Genomic DNA, 17,292 nt, shown 5'->3' with positions numbered 1-17,292 from the left:
ATTGCAAGCAATCACAAGACACAGCTTACACCACGCCTGAATATAAAAAAAGTACTATTAAAATGCAAAAATTACAGCGTAAGCAGTACGTGTAAAAGCTTTAGCTTTTGATGCGCTCAAGAGTGTAAGAGGTATTGCTTTTCCAGTCCTCATCAGCGCGCGCAATATGGTTACTTACACAGTACATGACACAACGTCACATGCCACCCCTTGCACACGTTTTTTATATTTTTTTTTGGCGCACCACTAGTTGGTCGGAACAAATTTCCAAATCAATATTTCTACGGGGGGATCGGTCGCAGAGTGGGCTAGAGCACACCAGCTCGGAGAACATGGAGCGAAAGCTCGCTCCGTAGAAGCCAGGGATCCTGAATTCAATCCCCACCCTGCCCGTTTGCATCTGGATGAGCATCGTACCGGCGTGCGGTCGTGAATCACTACTGCGGGGTCCACGTTAAAGACCCCAGGCTAGCAGTGGTACTGCATTGGCTAAATTGCTCATCTACGTGTGAGACACCAGACGCCCATTGAGGCTCACTAACTTCCAGCTCTATGAACATACATACACCAATTTATATTATTGCCACATTGCCTCAACTGTGTGATAGCTACCCATAAATTCAAAATAATTGGTAGGCTACAGTCATTTCAACTGTCACTGCCTCAGTTCTAAAAGTAATTTTTATATTTTAATAATGAGTAATTGTTTAAATGGTGCTAAGATTGAAGCTTCGGCTAGTTGGTATGACGTATATGAGAATTCAAACAGCGCAGAGGACGATGTGCCAGATGAAGAAAGACACATAAATATTTAACATTGCCATGACGGTTGTTGTAAGCATTAGGCCTTTGTGAAAGTTCTACTTCATGTTTATTCAACTGAATATCTACAACAACTGAGGCCCATTTGGTGTTTTCAAGTCTCCCGTTGAAACTACATATCGCGATTGCTTGAAATGAGATACCTGACCAAACAAAATTCGTTTATTTTCTTCACATAAGGTATTTAATTCCTCAATCTAGAATTCCGGAGATCCAGGTCTCATACGTCATCACGTTTATGTGGAACTCTACAATGCGCCAAACACGTTCACAAGAAAACGCCCAACCCGTCGTATGAATGTAATCACGTTGAAATATGTGCAATCGGCCACTGAGATGGTGGCAAATGCGCACCGCCAATATCACTGGCTAGAAAACAACGCGCAAGGACTTTCCCACCCGTTCGACACCCAAAACGTTAGCCACATTAAAGGGCCCATGAAACGAATTGTAGGCTGGGATAAATGAATTTAAATGGGGTTTTTACAAATATCATATTGTTTAGTGGTCCAAAAGACAGAAGGTAGAAAGGCAGAAGCCTGATTTTCAGTTCGAAAATTTAAAAACGCAGCGGACTATTATTTCATACCTTGTTCCGTTCGAAAGCTCTCTGCCTTTTCGCTGTGATACATTCGCGGTACCCAACGCGTGTCACTCGGCCCAAACGCATGTCACACGACACCGGACCTCACTTATTCTCTTCACTCCTAAGCTGACAGTGCGGTGAATGCTAAGCGCTTGCAGGACCAATCAGCCGCCTCTCTTTCATCACCTGACCTTATTCTCTGCACTTGGGTATGCGCGAGGGAGCGTGATCACGTGACAAAAGTGTGGCTGGCCCAACGCGCACATAGCTTCCACAGCACTGTCAGCTTAGGTGTGAACGGGTTGGGGAAAGCAACTTTTGTTCGAGCAAACAGGAAAAAGTTGAAAATTTGTTTCATGACCCCTTTAACCATACTGTAGGTAAAACAGCGCAGAAAGCGAGAGACTAGAAGAAAGGAACAATCAAGACGGGCAGGGGATGTTTTACTTACATTATGCCTAGTCTTTTTTCGTTCTGCGCTGTTTTACCTACATTATGTTTAGCCCATACCAACTAGCCCAGCTTTCAACTTTTGGGTCAGATACATCCTTTTCGCCAATGCAGCCGCTGTAACCTGGATACGGCTCCCCAAAACTCGCCTTTGTTCCAATCGTGGGTTATCTTATTCCCCGGAGTCGACACAAAGCAACCACCTCCCCTCTCTGTTGAGCCAGAAGAAAGAAAGGGTAAAACATATGAAGTAGCGCAAAAAAGACAAGGACAAGAAGTATACGGGACTGACGCTATTCTGTATACTGCTTGTCCTTGTCTTTTTTTGCGCTATTTTATGTTTTACTAAGATGAACCAACTAGTCCAACAACGTACCCTAGTAAAAAGAGGGTACTTCAAGCATTTACTCTCAAACCGACGTTTCTACAGAAGGACCATTGAGTAGTCAACGCACTACCACGGAGCTGGCAGGGTTCCTGCGCTAGCTCGGCCTGTAACTTTTACTACTACCAAAAGAAATAAAGGGAACTTACTCATGAAATAAAGTGCACGTACCAGAATATGCATAGGCACTCCATACGGCTTTTATTTGAGCTTAATGTTAAACAAACAGTAGACTCGATCGACGAGCGAGCGATGAGAGGAAAGTCCGCAACCAACGAAGCCACGACCGGCTAGCACCGAACAGATTCCCCCGCACGGGAACCGGCCCACTCGTCATAGGAAAACTAGTCGTACCGGCCCTCTCGTACGAGGTCCCTTCGTCAAAGGAACACTCGTCAAGGAGGGCGATTCGTCACCGGAACACTGGTTGCAAGGTTGACCCCGTATCAGAGAGAATTCGTTTTTCCTTGTTTTACAAATATAGACTAGGGTCCAGTGTCCGCGTGTAGCAAAAGATTTTTTTTCCTTGCCCTCGTTTTACACAAAGGGAAAGAGTCCTGTCCCCGCGTGTAACAGACGAAGCCCGACCTCCGCTATTTTGGAACTGGGATAGACACTCTTAGACTGATCATGCTTTATCTAACAAAAGAACTCGAACTCGGATTTTAACCAGTTCTGCCTAGAGGAGAACGGGTAAAACGCGGGTTATAAAAAAGCCGCACTCTGTGAATGACATCCATCATAGAATGACATTCATTGCACTCTGTAAAAACTTCTCGTATTTGCTAGAGACACGCAGAGTATGGAGGTAGCTAAAACTCAGCGTGGGGCTCCTTTGCTACTCTACCAGAGGTTCTCCTATATAGTTAGCAGAAGATGCGGTGCTGGTATTTACTGGGTGTGTCGGGATCGTACTATCTGCAAGGCAACGATAATTACTGAGTCCATTAGTGTTGTTGTGGCCGTAGCTGGGACTCACACTGATGCTAGGGATCCAACTGAGACCAACATACTGAAAGTACGTCCGAGCATGAAGAGCAATGCAGGTAAAATATTTTGTATTTTGGGAAGTGGAAGTGTAGTTTTTAGACCGTTTTCTTGTGCGCTATTTTATTGTGGAGAACGGAAGCGACCCACCACATCAGATCCTACTTGATGCCGCCGCTATTGTCAGTGAGCATACCGCTTCCCAGATGCCTTCGCCAAGAACGCTGAAACAAATAGGGCGGCTCGTCTCGATCACTCCGGCCCATGAGCATTTCTGGGTCGGTTGTACGATAATGTTTTAGGAATTTCTTTTCAAAAACTACCCTCCACCTCTGTGCTGTCAATTTATCTTTTCCTGACCACCCCGTAGCATTTTTACACTTTTTTAATATATTAATGAAATTGTGAAGCATGGGGGGGGGGGGGGGGGGGTATGCGCTCGCGCCATTCATAGCAACTGCGTTAGCGTCAATTTCGCCATATTTCTCGCTTGATAACTTAAAAGCTTCACAAATATTGCAATATGATTTTGCAAATGCTGTTAGTAAATATTATAAACATTAATTCTGGAGAGTTTGAAGAATATAGAAGATGGCCTTTTATTTTAAAAATGATTTTCAAAATAAGGCATCTTTAGTTAAATGGCTCTGTGTGAGCCATTCTGGTAAATTTCTCCCGCTAACCAGGACAACAATATTTCATGCACAGATGAACCATACACAGGCAACACACAGGCAACGCTTAAAGACCTTAGCTTTTATAGATACGAAAAAAAAACTTGAATCCAGAGCTTTATAGCGCAATGTGACGTATTTAAGATTTTATTTCTCAAAATAACGACCCGAGTTGTTTGCGATTAATACTTTTTGTCAATGCTTCCTATGCCTAGTTTGTCAGAAAATACTTATGGACCCGTAGCCAGGACAGTTTTGTTTGGGAAGCAGCACGAAATGCCAGCATCGCGCGATACGCAAAACGCGCACGTGACTGAAATGTTTTTCGCAGACATTTTTTTTTAAAACAAATGTCGGTTTTATTTTTCGGTCATAGAGCTAGCAATTTTTTTTTGTTAAAATTAAAATGGTCATTGGACATGATTCTTCAATCTTATCTGAAAACGACCTGTAGCATATTTTCACAAGTTCATAGTATTGCCGAGCCCGAACTCCAGAACAAACTTTTAACGCCGAATTTTTAATTCGTTTATTAGCTCTTCTATGTGTTCTCATTACTTATTTAATTTAATTAGTAGAGATCGTTCATCTGTACTGTTGGTTATTATCTGATAGCATACACGTGGTGCATAAAAGAAAGCAGCCTTGTTTCTGCCTCGTTTCTCCACGTGCCAGAAAAAGGTTCAAAAATACATATTGCCGCGCGCAAGGCTGAGAAAGCAACGGTCGGTCGCGGTCCTCCAGAAAGCTCCCGTTTATTCATGTACCGCCCGTAACTTCTATCATTTATCCTGCTTTTGTTTTCTAGAAAGTGCGTGTTCATTCTCGCCCCGATCACGCGACGCTCGAACCGTTTTCGCCGAATCTTCGAGATAGCGACGCACTCTAGATAAGAGGCCGCCCGCGACCTTGTCGAGTCAGTCTCGCCCCAGCGCTCGATTCTGCTGACACGCCGACTTCGACGCCCGCGACGCTCTGCTTTCTTCTGTTTCCTTCTTTATTTTTGGCACAAGTTCGCCACATTAAACGTTTATTTATTTCTGTTTATTTCTCGTTTATTGGTCACGAATCACCACCCGTGACATTCTGGTGGAGGTGCGGGGTAACGCATGCCCCTGCCGCGTACCCCTCCGAGGTCCCGCAGTACAAGTCCGGACCCAGCCTCCCGAGGACCCGACGAAGACCAGATCGAGACCCGGTCAAGTCGCCGCATCCGAGGTCTACCCCCGGAACACGAACTTCTGCCGCCCAGGACCAAGCAGCCAACAAAGCCGACGATGGCCAACCAGTCGCCGACGCCCGCCGCTCCTGCCATCGTCTACCTGCCCGCCACTCCCCGTATGCCGACACCCTTCCACGGCGAGATCCACGAGGATGTCGAAGACTGGATCAAGCACTACGAGCGTGTGGCGCGCCACAACGGATGGACTGCGGAGCAGTGCCTCCAGAACCTCTACTTTTCGCTGGAGGGTACTGCGAGGCATTGGTTCGAGAATCACGAGGCTTCGCTTACGTCGTGGGACATCTGTGTGGCCGAGTTGCAGCGGACGTTCGCCACCCTACACCGACGGGAGAAGGCAGAAGATCTCCTCCGAATTCGAACGCAGGGCCCCGACGAAAGCGTCACAAGCTTCGTAGAAGATGTCCTCCGCCTGAGCGCCCGTGCCGACCCACGAGCCACAGACGACAAGAAGCTGCGGGTCCTCATGCGCGGGGTGAGAGACGACATCTTTGGAGGCCTCGTGCGCAACCCGCCGGGCACCGTCGAAGCCTTCGTCACCGAGGCGACAAACATCGAGCGCGCCCTCCAAGCGCGCGCTTCCCACTACCAGCGACATCCAAGTCCAAGTGTCGCTGCAACCGCGCTGCTTGGCGGCGAGAACGCTCCTGGTACGGACATCCGCGAAATTATCCGGGAGGTCGTCCGGGAGGAACTCCGCCAGTTGCTGCCAGCCGCAAGTCGTCCAGCGACACTCTCCATTGCCGAGGCTGTGCGCGAAGAAGTGCGTCGGGCGCTCCAACCAGAGGTTCCCGTCACCACGGTGGCACCGGAGGAACCGATGTTGAGCTACGCCGCAATGGCCCGACGACCGCCGCAAGCCCCCCGTCAAGCCACGTCGCCACCCCGAAGAGACGCCCCAACGCCGCATTACCCCCGACGACAGGAAGATCAAGCGCACGTTCACCCAGACCGACCTGCGCCGAGGAAGACAGACGTCTGGAGGACGGCCGACCGACGCCCGCTGTGTTACCACTGCGGGGAAGCTGACCATGTGTACCGCCGATGCCCATACCGACGACTCGGGCTGCGCGGATTCCACCCAAGCGACCCGCGTCCCAGGTATGGTGAACGCCCTCGGGAGATCGACGAGTACTTGCGACGACCCCAGTCCCCCGAGCCTGCGTCCCGCCGAGAGTTCCGATCGCCTTCACCACGACGTCCAGCTTCGCCGATGCACCGACCCCGACGTGAAAGCCTGTCGCCCCTTGCTCCACGCCCGGGAAACTAGGCGCGGCAACCCCTGGAGGTGGAGTTGCCGAAGACGACCGACGCCAAGATCCTCCACGAACGTCGGAGGGCCCCCACTCGAACGCTACCGGAGACCGAAACGACGCTCCTGAAACGGTGTCCAACAACCTAAACGTCATCATCGACGGCCACGACGCATCGGCACTCGTGGACACCGGAGCAGACTACTCAGTTTTGAGTGGGAGGCTCTCCCGCCGCCTTCGAAAAGTCACGACGCCGTGGGATGGACCTCAAATACGAACCGCCGGTGGGCACCTCATCACACCAATCGGGCGATGCACCGCTCGCGTCGAGATCCACGGTGAGACGTGCCCTGTAAAGTTCGTCGTTCTGCAAGACTGTTCGAGGGACGTTATCCTCGGAATGGACTTCCTCTGCGAGTATGGCGCCGTCATCGACCTCGGAGCAAACCGGTTGACGCTGCGAAAGCCTGTTTCACCACCGGAGGAACCCAAAGCGACGTCATCTGCGGTCCGAGTCCTCGCCAGCCACGTTAACTTACCGCCGCGGTCGAGTGTTTTCGTACCCGTCGGGATCACCGAAGATTTCTGCGGCGAAGTTCTGCTCGAAGGAAGCCTCCAGTTGCTTCTGGGAAGAGGAATAGGCGTCGCAAGAGGAGTTGCTGAACTTCAGGATGGCCGCACTGTGGTCCTCGTCACGAACTTCCGAAACGAAGCGCAACACCTCACAAAAGGTGCAGCCGTGGGCCAGGTCGAGGAACTCCAAAACTCCGCCGCTGTCGCCGCCATTACTGACGAATTCTCGCCACTTCAGCAAGACAGTGCGTCGCCAGCGCAGCTCGACATTGACCCTAAACTCCCGGGCCCGAAACGACGACAGTTGATTAACCTTCTCGCCGAATACCGCGACTCCTTTGCCACGTCGTCGAAGGTGCGCCAAACCACCGTTGCGAAGCACCGCATCGTTACCGAGGACGACGCGCGCCCTGTGCATCGATCGCCATACAGAGTCTCCGTTAAGGAAAGGCAGGCGATCCAGGAGCAAGTTCAAGAAATGCTGAACGACGACATAATTCAACCTTCAAGCAGTCCTTGGGCCTCTCCAGTCGTACTGGTTAAGAAGAAAGACGGGACGCTTAGGTTCTGTGTAGACTACCGGCAGCTGAACACGGTGACGAAGAAAGACGTCTACCCACTCCCCCGCATCGACGACACTCTAGACCGGCTGCGCCACTCTCGATATTTCTCATCGATGGACCTGAAGAGCGGCTACTGGCAGATCGAAGTCGACGAAAGGGACCGAGAAAAGACAGCCTTCGTCACGCCGGATGGACTGTACGAGTTCAAAGTGATGCCCTTGGGACTGTGCACGGCGCCAGCAACTTTCCAACGTGTCATGGACACCGTACTGGCAGGACTGAAGTGGCAGAGCTGTCTCGTCTACCTCGACGATGTCGTCGTGTTTTCCAGCGACTTCGACGAGCACTTGCGACGACTCCGAGCAGTTCTCCAAGCCATACGGACCGCCGGACTCACCCTGAAGCCGTCAAAGTGTCGGTTCGCTTATGACGAACTGAAGTTCCTCGGCCACGTGGTTAGTAACGAAGGTGTCCGCCCAGACCCCGAGAAGACTCGTGCCGTCGCAGCATTTCCAGCGCCAAGAGACAAGAAGGCCGTCCGAAGGTTCCTTGGGCTATGTGCCTACTATCGGCACTTCGTTCGAGATTTCGCAAGAATTTCCGCACCGCTCACACACCTCACGAAGGACGCCGAGAAGTTCGAATGGGCCGATGAACAGCAGCAGGCATTTGACGAGCTGAAGCGACGACTGCAGACTCCTCCTGTTCTTGGACATTTCGACCAGGATGCGGAAACCGAGATTCACACGGACGCAAGTAACGCAGGGCTTGGCGCGGTTTTGGTTCAAGTACAAGAAGGCACCGAGCGAGTCATCGCCTACGCAAGTCGGACATTGACCAAGGCGGAGAGAAATTACTCCACGACTGAAAAAGAATGCCTTGCGGTCGTCTGGGCAATCACGAAGTTTCGTCCGTACTTATACGGGAGCCCGTTCCGGGTAGTCACGGACCACCACTCGCTCTGCTGGCTTGCGAACCTCAAGGACCCGTCAGGACGCCTCGCGCGGTGGAGTCTCCGACTACAAGAGTTCAACATGACCGTCGTCTACAAGTCAGGCCGCAAGCACAGCGACGCCGACTGCCTGTCCAGAGCTCCCGTCGCAACACCTTCCGGCAGCAGCGACGACGATGACGACGAGTGTTTTCTGGGCGCAGTGAACATCGACGACATGGCCCGGCGTCAACGAGACGATCCTGAGCTGCGCGCACTAATAGAGCACCTGGAAGGGCACGGGAGTACCGTGCCACGTGTTTTTTCACGAGCACTGCCGACCTTCGCCATTAGACAAGGTGTACTCTACAAAGAGAACTTCGGGAACAACAACTCGCCATGGCTGCTGGTAATCCCGACCGACCTTCGGGAGGAGATCTTTCAAGCCTGCCACGACGACCCGACGTCCGGACACCTTGGTTACAGCCGGACCCTGGCACGTATTCGTGAAAAGTATTACTGGCCCAAGCTCCCCAAAACCGTCCACCTGTACACGCGATCATGTCATGAATGCCAGCGACGAAAGAAACCTCCGACGAGGCCAGCCGGACTCTTGCAGTCAATTCCTCCGCCAACAGCACCCTTCCAGCAGATCGGAATGGATCTACTTGGCCCTTTTCCGCCGTCGACGTCGGGAAATCGCTGGATCATCGTCGCCACAGATTATCTCACGCGGTATGCCGAAACGAAAGCCCTTCCTTCCGGAACTGCTGTGGAAGTTGCCAAGTTTTTCATTGAATCCATCGTCCTCCGGCACGGCGCTCCCGAAGTCCTGATCTCAGACCGTGGATCATCATTCATGGCCCAGCTGACGCAAGAAGTCCTTCGTCTCAGCCACACCAGCCATCGCCGCACCACGGCGTACCACCCGCAGACCAACGGGCTAACGGAGAGACTCAACAAGACCATCGCCGACATGATCTCCATGTACGTCGACGTGGAGCACAAGACATGGGACGAGGTGCTGCCGTACGTCACATTTGCCTACAACACGGCCGTACAAGAGACCACCGGAATGACACCCTTTCAGCTGGTGCATGGGCGCAAGGTAACGACAATGCTGGACGCTATGTTACCCCACGAAGTGGCTGTCGACGCAAGTGACGACGCCCAGGTGGTTGCCCAAAGGGCAGAAGAAGTCCGTCAGCTCGCAAGGCTTCGGATTCAGGCTCAACAACGTGTCGACACTGGCCGCTACAACCTTCGTCGTCGGGACGTCCACTTCCAGCCCGGAGACAGGGTGTGGGTGTGGACACCGATTCGCCGCCGCGGTCTCAGCGAGAAGCTCCTGAAACGTTACTTTGGACCCTACAAAGTGCTTCGTCGACTCGGGGATCTGAACTACGAGGTGATGCCCGACGGAACACGAACATCGTCACGCCGCCCACCACGACCTGAGGTCGTCCACGTCGTGCGCCTGAAGCCGTACTACGCTCGATAGGACTGTGGACCTTTTGTGCTCCAAAAGACTCTTTAGTTTATCGTTCTTTTTATTTTGATTTGTTTTACACTGCATCGGGGCGATGCACTTTTAAAGGGGGGAGTAATGCCGCGCGCAAGGCTGAGAAAGCAACGGTCGGTCGCGGTCCTCCAGAAAGCTCCCGTTTATTCATGTACCGCCCGTAACTTCTATCATTTATCCTGCTTTTGTTTTCTAGAAAGTGCGTGTTCATTCTCGCCCCGATCACGCGACGCTCGAACCGTTTTCGCCGAATCTTCGAGATAGCGACGCACTCTAGATAAGAGGCCGCCCGCGACCTTGTCGAGTCAGTCTCGCCCCAGCGCTCGATTCTGCTGACACGCCGACTTCGACGCCCGCGACGCTCTGCTTTCTTCTGTTTCCTTCTTTATTTTTGGCACAAGTTCGCCACATTAAACGTTTATTTATTTCTGTTTATTTCTCGTTTATTGGTCACGAATCACCACCCGTGACAATATGATCACAGAACAACAAGGGTGCAAGTCAAGACAATAAAATATTCCATCGACGTATATGCCAGTAAGTATTTATTTTCTAGATGCAAATGTTACCCGCTGTTGGTGTTCCTGTCACTGCCGATGCTCCAGATCTTTGACGAGCTCCTCGAGGTCCTTCGTGGTGAGACCATCGATCTGGGCATGTACTATCGGGGAAAAATTAAATGCGAACAGAGGAGCGCGTGGCTCGCGGTACAGGCTGCGCCGCCTGGAAGTGAGCCTAGAAGCGAGGGTGCGTGGCCTACTCCGACGTGTTCACGCCCCTCCCTCTGCGCTCCCCAAGCTTCAGCAGTGCGCCTCTTGGTGCGCTGAAAGCTATCACCGCTATCTTTGCTGGCTCAGCGCGTGCGGTGCAAAGAAGCTCGCCGCACTCGCCGAGCAAAGATAGCGGTGACAGCTTTCAGCGCGCTGAGAGGTGCACTGCCGAAGCTGGGAAAGTGCCAATCGAGGGGCGTGAACACATCGAAGTAGGCCACGCACCCTCGCTCCTAGGCTGACTTCCAGGCGACGCAGCCTGTACCGCGAGCCACGCGCTCCTCTGCACACTTAAAATTTTTACACCCTTATTCGTGTAAATGGCGCGTCCTCTGGCTAACGCCTTTATTCGTGTAAGGGTGTTAGCCGCCGGAGGTGGTGAAAATCGTGTTAACTGCTAACACCCTAAAAACAATATGGCGGCCAGTATGCGACAGGCGATACGAGCCTGGCGAGCCGTACGCGGCTTCTCGCCGGAGCAAGAGCATACGGCTCGCACACTCGTTTGGTGTCATCTGTAGGCGCAAAAAACTTTCCAAACATCTCTATGTCCAAGCGCCAACACCGCAAATAATACGAGTAAGGCCGAAACCGCTGGAGACTGAACAGCCGAGACTGTCGCCGAAGTCTCGCTCGGCCTGCTCAATGCCGGTCGCATTTTCATCGCATCAGAAGCGCTTATAAAGAAGAGATAGCTTTACAAAACACCGAGAGGCTGGCTTTATTGAACAAAACGCCCACTTGCCGTGGAGAAGTTGACAACGAATCGCTCCGACACCCTATGTCGACAGCGGCTAGGAGGTATCGCACTCGCGCTCCGTGTGGCTCTCGATTAACTATTGCCTGTGCTCACCTCTGTTACGTACGTTATCCACTCATGAACGTTTGTGCGTGAACAGCGGCATTCAGCACCTAGAACACGCGCTGGGGAAGCCGCCTAACCTCCTTTTGTTGCAATCAGGCAGCATAACACGGCGACACAGCTACCAGTGGAACCGAACAACTCGGAGCGATCAACACGACGGATGGACTAATGGCATCCAGCCCTCTAATAGTTATAGATCACCAACCGCCACACTTTTCAAATTGGGCGGCGACAACCCCCATCTAGCGACAAAAAAAAAAGTGATAAACATTTGAAAAAAGAAAGCAGCAGTTTTTTTGCTGCCCACAGCGCGGTTACATTCACTCATGACATGGGCATACACACAACACTGTACATACACACGGGCATACAAGTACTGATCAATTGCACTACACACAACAAATAGTACATACAACCTACTTATACAAACCAACAAGTGCCCGAGCGGTATATATGCCCTCCTATTTCGCTCATCGGTTAGCCCAGTGACCACGCTAGTCTTAATCAAGATATGAAAAGATTACGCCAATTTTATTTTTCAATAATATTTTTTCTGCGTTTGTCTTAGGTAGGTACACATATCCCTTAATAACTTCTTACAGCATAATGCATTATAATGATACGCGCCTAACTTCTAGTAACTCAACGTGAGTGACGAGAAAAAAAAAATCGTGTGAATTCTGTCTGGCAACTACACTCGCGGCGTGGTTGCTATGGCGACGCTGTCGGTACGCGCGCCGGCAGCCGTCCAGCTGGTTCAGTGGTTCGGCCGTTCGGCTGGTTCGGCTACGGCCGAGTGCGCGAGTCCACGGTGAACGCCGCGAACGCAATCGAGAAAACAAAGCGTCGACTACTGAAGCTGTACGTAATCGAGTTTCCGCCCGTTCACTGCCGAATTCTTCGTAGTCTTCTTCCGCCCGTTCGAAAGGGAACAGCCTACCAGTACGATTACCGCCGTGGCTTCAGTGGCTTCATCTTCGGAGGGAACTGTCAACTGAATTAGTTCCAAAACGCGGGCGCACAAAACGCGGGTGCACAAAACGCAGGCAACGCAACGTGGCGCGGTCCACGCACAAAGTCGGTAAGTAAACAAAACACTCAATGCCGTTCCATTCTTTTTTTTTTTTTTTTTTATTATTTACGGGGGCGCGCGGTGTTTCTGGGTGGCTCAAAATATGGGAAAGCAACCGGAAAAATCGGCGCCTGATCGACCATGGGGTGAAAATTTCAAGGCGTATCGTACGCAAACGACAGCGTTTGCCAGCGGAAGACTCGGTCGTCCGTGGCGAACGCATTTTTAGTATTTTTAAGGATGTTCTAGCTACAAAAGAAAGGAGCGCCTTAAAATTTCACAAGGTAAAATACACTGCTGAGGAAACGACGCCCCTTTGCGTGCAGGCGCCGATTTTTCCGGCAGAGTTTAGCGCGCTGTGAAATGCAGTGTGCATTTAGGGAGAGTTTTGGCATAATATAATGTTGCTCATTGGAAATAAAAAAAAGAAATGCTGGCATCATGTGTCATTTTTGGAATCTTAAGTACCCTTTTTGTGGCAGGTATTGGACGCCAGCACATTTTACGTAGGAACGAAGAGTGGAATCCGGCCAATTCCCTTCCACATTAACATCAAATGAGTGCTGTGAAAGCAAAGAAAAAAGTGAGGGTGAAACAGTTCCTGCAGTAGTAAGTGCCAGAAACAAGAAAAGTGCCCCGAAGTGGAAAATATACTCCCTTGAAAAGGATCCAAAAGAAATAGAGGTTATCAGGTATACCGCCGAGCGTCACAGACCTGGACACTCCATTTCAGTTTTTTAAATGCCCATGCCCTGATGAGCTGTTTACAGCGATATTTGAGGGGACCATCCTGTATTGAACTCAATGCCACCATGAACACCATTTTCGGGTTCTGGTCACACCTCCACGCAGGATGTCCTGCTTCAGATCAAGGAGGATATCCTTGACAGAATCTCCTGTACGACAACGCGGGCGGTCCTGGCCCTGGCCGTGGATATAAAGGGCGCCTTTGACAACGTCAGTCACACGCTGGTGTTCGAGAACTTGGCCTCAACTGGGTGCGGGCCCCGGATGTACGATTATGTGCGGGACTTCCTGAGCAACTGGATGGCCACCATCGGAATCGAGTCCATCCGCACAAGCACCATCCCGATACCGAGCAAGGGCAACCGGCAAGGCTCGGTCCTGTCACCCACCTTGTTACCTGGCGATGTGCAAGCCGCCTCCTCCACTGGAACGGATTCCCTGGATGAAGCATACACTCTATGCCACTCTATGTGGACGACCTGACGATTTGGGCTACGTCGGGATCGGACAGCGGGAGGCAAGACTTCCTCGAAGTCATTGAGACGGTGCAGAACTACCTCGAGGCCGGCAACCTCCAGCGCGCCCCCGATAAGTCTCAGCTGTTGCTCCTCCGCGCGGGCAAGCCAATTCCCGAAGAAGAAGAAGGCGGACATCCGCCTCACATTAAAGGATGGTACCCCCATGCCGGTGGTGAAGCGGGTTCGGATCCTGGGGCCTTCACCTCCAGCGGGACGGCGGAGCCAAGTACACGGTCGACCGACTCGTCAAGACAACCATGCAAGTCATGCGCATGGTGAGAAGGATAACGAGTCACAGACACGGGCTCGAGGAGTCGGACCCGATCCGGCTGACCCAACCACTCGTCGTGAGCCACATCGCCTGTGCAAATCCGTATCTCAACCTGACCTGCTGTCGAGAGGTAAGGGCAAGATGGACGTGATTATTCGCAAGGGGTACTAGCTGGCACTGGGGGTGCCGCCGTGCGCGTCGAACGCCAAGCTCCGGCTGCTAAGTGTAAACAACACCTTCCAGGAACTCATCAACATGCACCTAGCCAGTCAGTGGGAGCACCTGGCCCTCACACTGAGTGGGCGGCATGCCCCGAGCTCGCTCGGCATCCCCATCCCCGCATCGCAATGTGAGGCTATCCAGCTGCTGCTGGCCCTTTGGGACAAGATCCAGGTGGCACCAATCCCGTGGAAGCTGAACCCATCTTTGCATCCAGGCAAAAGCGTGTAACAAGATGCTACAAACACCAAAACATCACTCATACAGCGATATTTCGAATGGATGACCTTATTTTTAAAAATAGGAGGCGCATTTGACAGATTTGTTTGTCTTGTTTCTCTGAGAAGGAAAAGGAACGACCTCGCGTCTTCTCCGCCTCGCCGCCTTGAGGGGGCGAAGCAGAGAGAGGAGAAAACGAGATATCTCGACGTCACGCGCCTCATCGGCCTCGTTCAATCTCAACCTCTTTCTCCAAAAATACGGCCGTCCATTCGAGATATCGCCTTGTGACTACGAGTAGTGTTTTAGGGATTGTAGCGTCCCGCCTACGGCTTCTGCATCGTTTTCTGAAATCCAAATTTCGGTTCACCAGCCCTTTAAAGGGAAACTGAGTGTGGCAGCGATGGGATGATTTCTTGTGTCAGCCGGAGTTGCCTACCATTACCACTGTAGGGCAGCAAAGGCTACAGGCATGCAAGAGCGACTTTGAGAAGCGCTTTCGCAGAACAAGAGCTTGCGATAGAGCGTGTACTAGCTCGCACTTGTCGCCTTCGACCGCGCTGTCACCCTGGCAAGCCTTCGGCAACACCTTCAGAATGCCCGCATTCTTCAAGAAAGCCACAATGTTATGAATATACCACAACAATGCCTGGCTTTTATTTTTTTCTAAAAAAGAGCGTTTATGAAACTTTGAAAATGCAGCAGTGCACGCTCATTACCTTCGGTACTGTTTAGCATGTGCTCACTCACGCTCACCTTATCCAGGCTGAAAAGCTTGTGCTCGGACGGGGCATATTGAACACTGGTGGTGTCTTTTGACTGAAGTAATATACAAAGTATGAACAGGAGTGATAAAGAAACACAACATTTAATGCAGGTCATCTCCACTTTTAAAAAGTATCTCAACGTGAGATTAATTTGACATTTCGTAGTAAGGGTGATGAATTCCAGACAGGGTGACACAAACCGTTTTGATAAAAACGTAAAAACAAAATGTAACTACTCCATACAGGTGCCTAATAGTTTGATGACTAGGAAACAACACGGAGGACTAGAGAAATGTGATGAATATAAACGAATAAAGCTGGTCATGAATTGAAGCATACTTAGGTATGTGAGCCACACAACTTGCAGCTGCCATCTCAAGAAAAACAAACAAAGCCTTTAATGATTTCGAAAATCGGAACAATCCTGGCAGGAGTTTCAGACTTTGGCGATTGCACTATGTGATCAGCAATCAGGCTACAGGTGTTTTCTTGATTGTATTAATCACCTTGATTGCAACTGGCCGTAGCTGTGAGTAGATTAGAATAAGACAAAGCCTCTCAAAAAGGCAGCTCGTATTGTACGTCTTCTGCACATGGGCAAAGCCGAAAACCCAGTAGGCCGCCATGACCACAGTAAAGCCTTCGAAAAGCCAAATGGTTCCCTCCTGCATATAAAAGCAGAATTGATTCAGTCGGAGAATAATAAAGGCCGCACTGATGAGTATGATTTTAAGCATGAAATGCTTTTAGCTCCCGGCCACCAAACTGATGACATATCTTTTCGGGAACTAATGCCAAAAATCACTTCAAAACATCCCAGGTTTCGAAGTTGACTTTTGCGTTGGTTTTCTTCTTTGAAACCGGCTTTGAAACCTACTGGGTCTCGAAGTCAGTTTTGGATCAGAAACGTGTGCACCAGCAGGGTTCAAAATTTGCTGTCAAAATTTTGTTTCCTTGAGACAAGAAAACAAAAAGGAACATACACACCACCGTCTCAAAACCAGCACAGCATACAGCTGTCATTTATTTCCACAAGTCTTCTTCCTTGTCATCCCACACGCTACACATGCTATGGAACCTATTCCTATACACACTATGAAACCTATTAATTCCGAACTACAGCTTTAAAAAAATTATCCAACATTCAAATTACTTTTTTGTATGACATCTCACTACCGAATTCTAAACCAAGAGCGCATCATTCGTTTAAACCGTTTGAAGCAATCGCCTGACGAGGAGCCCGTTGTCGTCACGCTTTGACAGCGCACTTTAGTTCACCTTTCTGCCGCCGTCTTGGGGGGGGGGGGGGGGGGGGGGGGTCTCAGGCATTGTCCCCGCGCAAATATTACCACAACTGTTTAATTGATTGGTGCGGCACACAAACTTCTGTTCGGGCTGGAACTTGGTCAACAGTGTCTGAGATGAGCCCGACGCCCATTTCAGACGTCAAATAAAATTTCGAAATTGCTTTTATAATCTCTTTAAGAGTTTGAATGCAGGCGTCTGGAATTCGCAAAATTTAGTGGCCGCGATTATGTCCTCTGTGACCGATTTGCAAAAATAAATGGTTTTACAGTAATGATCCAGATTGTGATTTATTGGGAATTAACCAGTGCTGTTAATAACATGCTCTGTATTGTCCGCTCTGCTGGTGTTTTTTCTGCCGTCATTGCATCCACGCAGCTTGAAAGTGCACTGCTTTATGCGACAGGTGGCACGCACACACCGTGGCACTCCACTTCATAGCGTGGCATGTGGTGGCAGCAAAAGGCTCTGCCAAAAACGTGCTAAGCACAGCATTTGTGGCGGCAGAAAAGATACAAGGCTATTATCTTGTTCCCGAGAGTATAGTATGTTG

The sequence above is a fragment of the Ixodes scapularis genome, unplaced genomic scaffold (assembly GCF_016920785.2).
Source record: "Ixodes scapularis isolate PalLabHiFi unplaced genomic scaffold, ASM1692078v2 PGA_scaffold2__306_contigs__length_199485367, whole genome shotgun sequence".
Classification (NCBI taxonomy): Eukaryota; Metazoa; Arthropoda; class Arachnida; order Ixodida; family Ixodidae; genus Ixodes; species Ixodes scapularis.
This window is presented reverse-complemented; position numbering follows the sequence as displayed.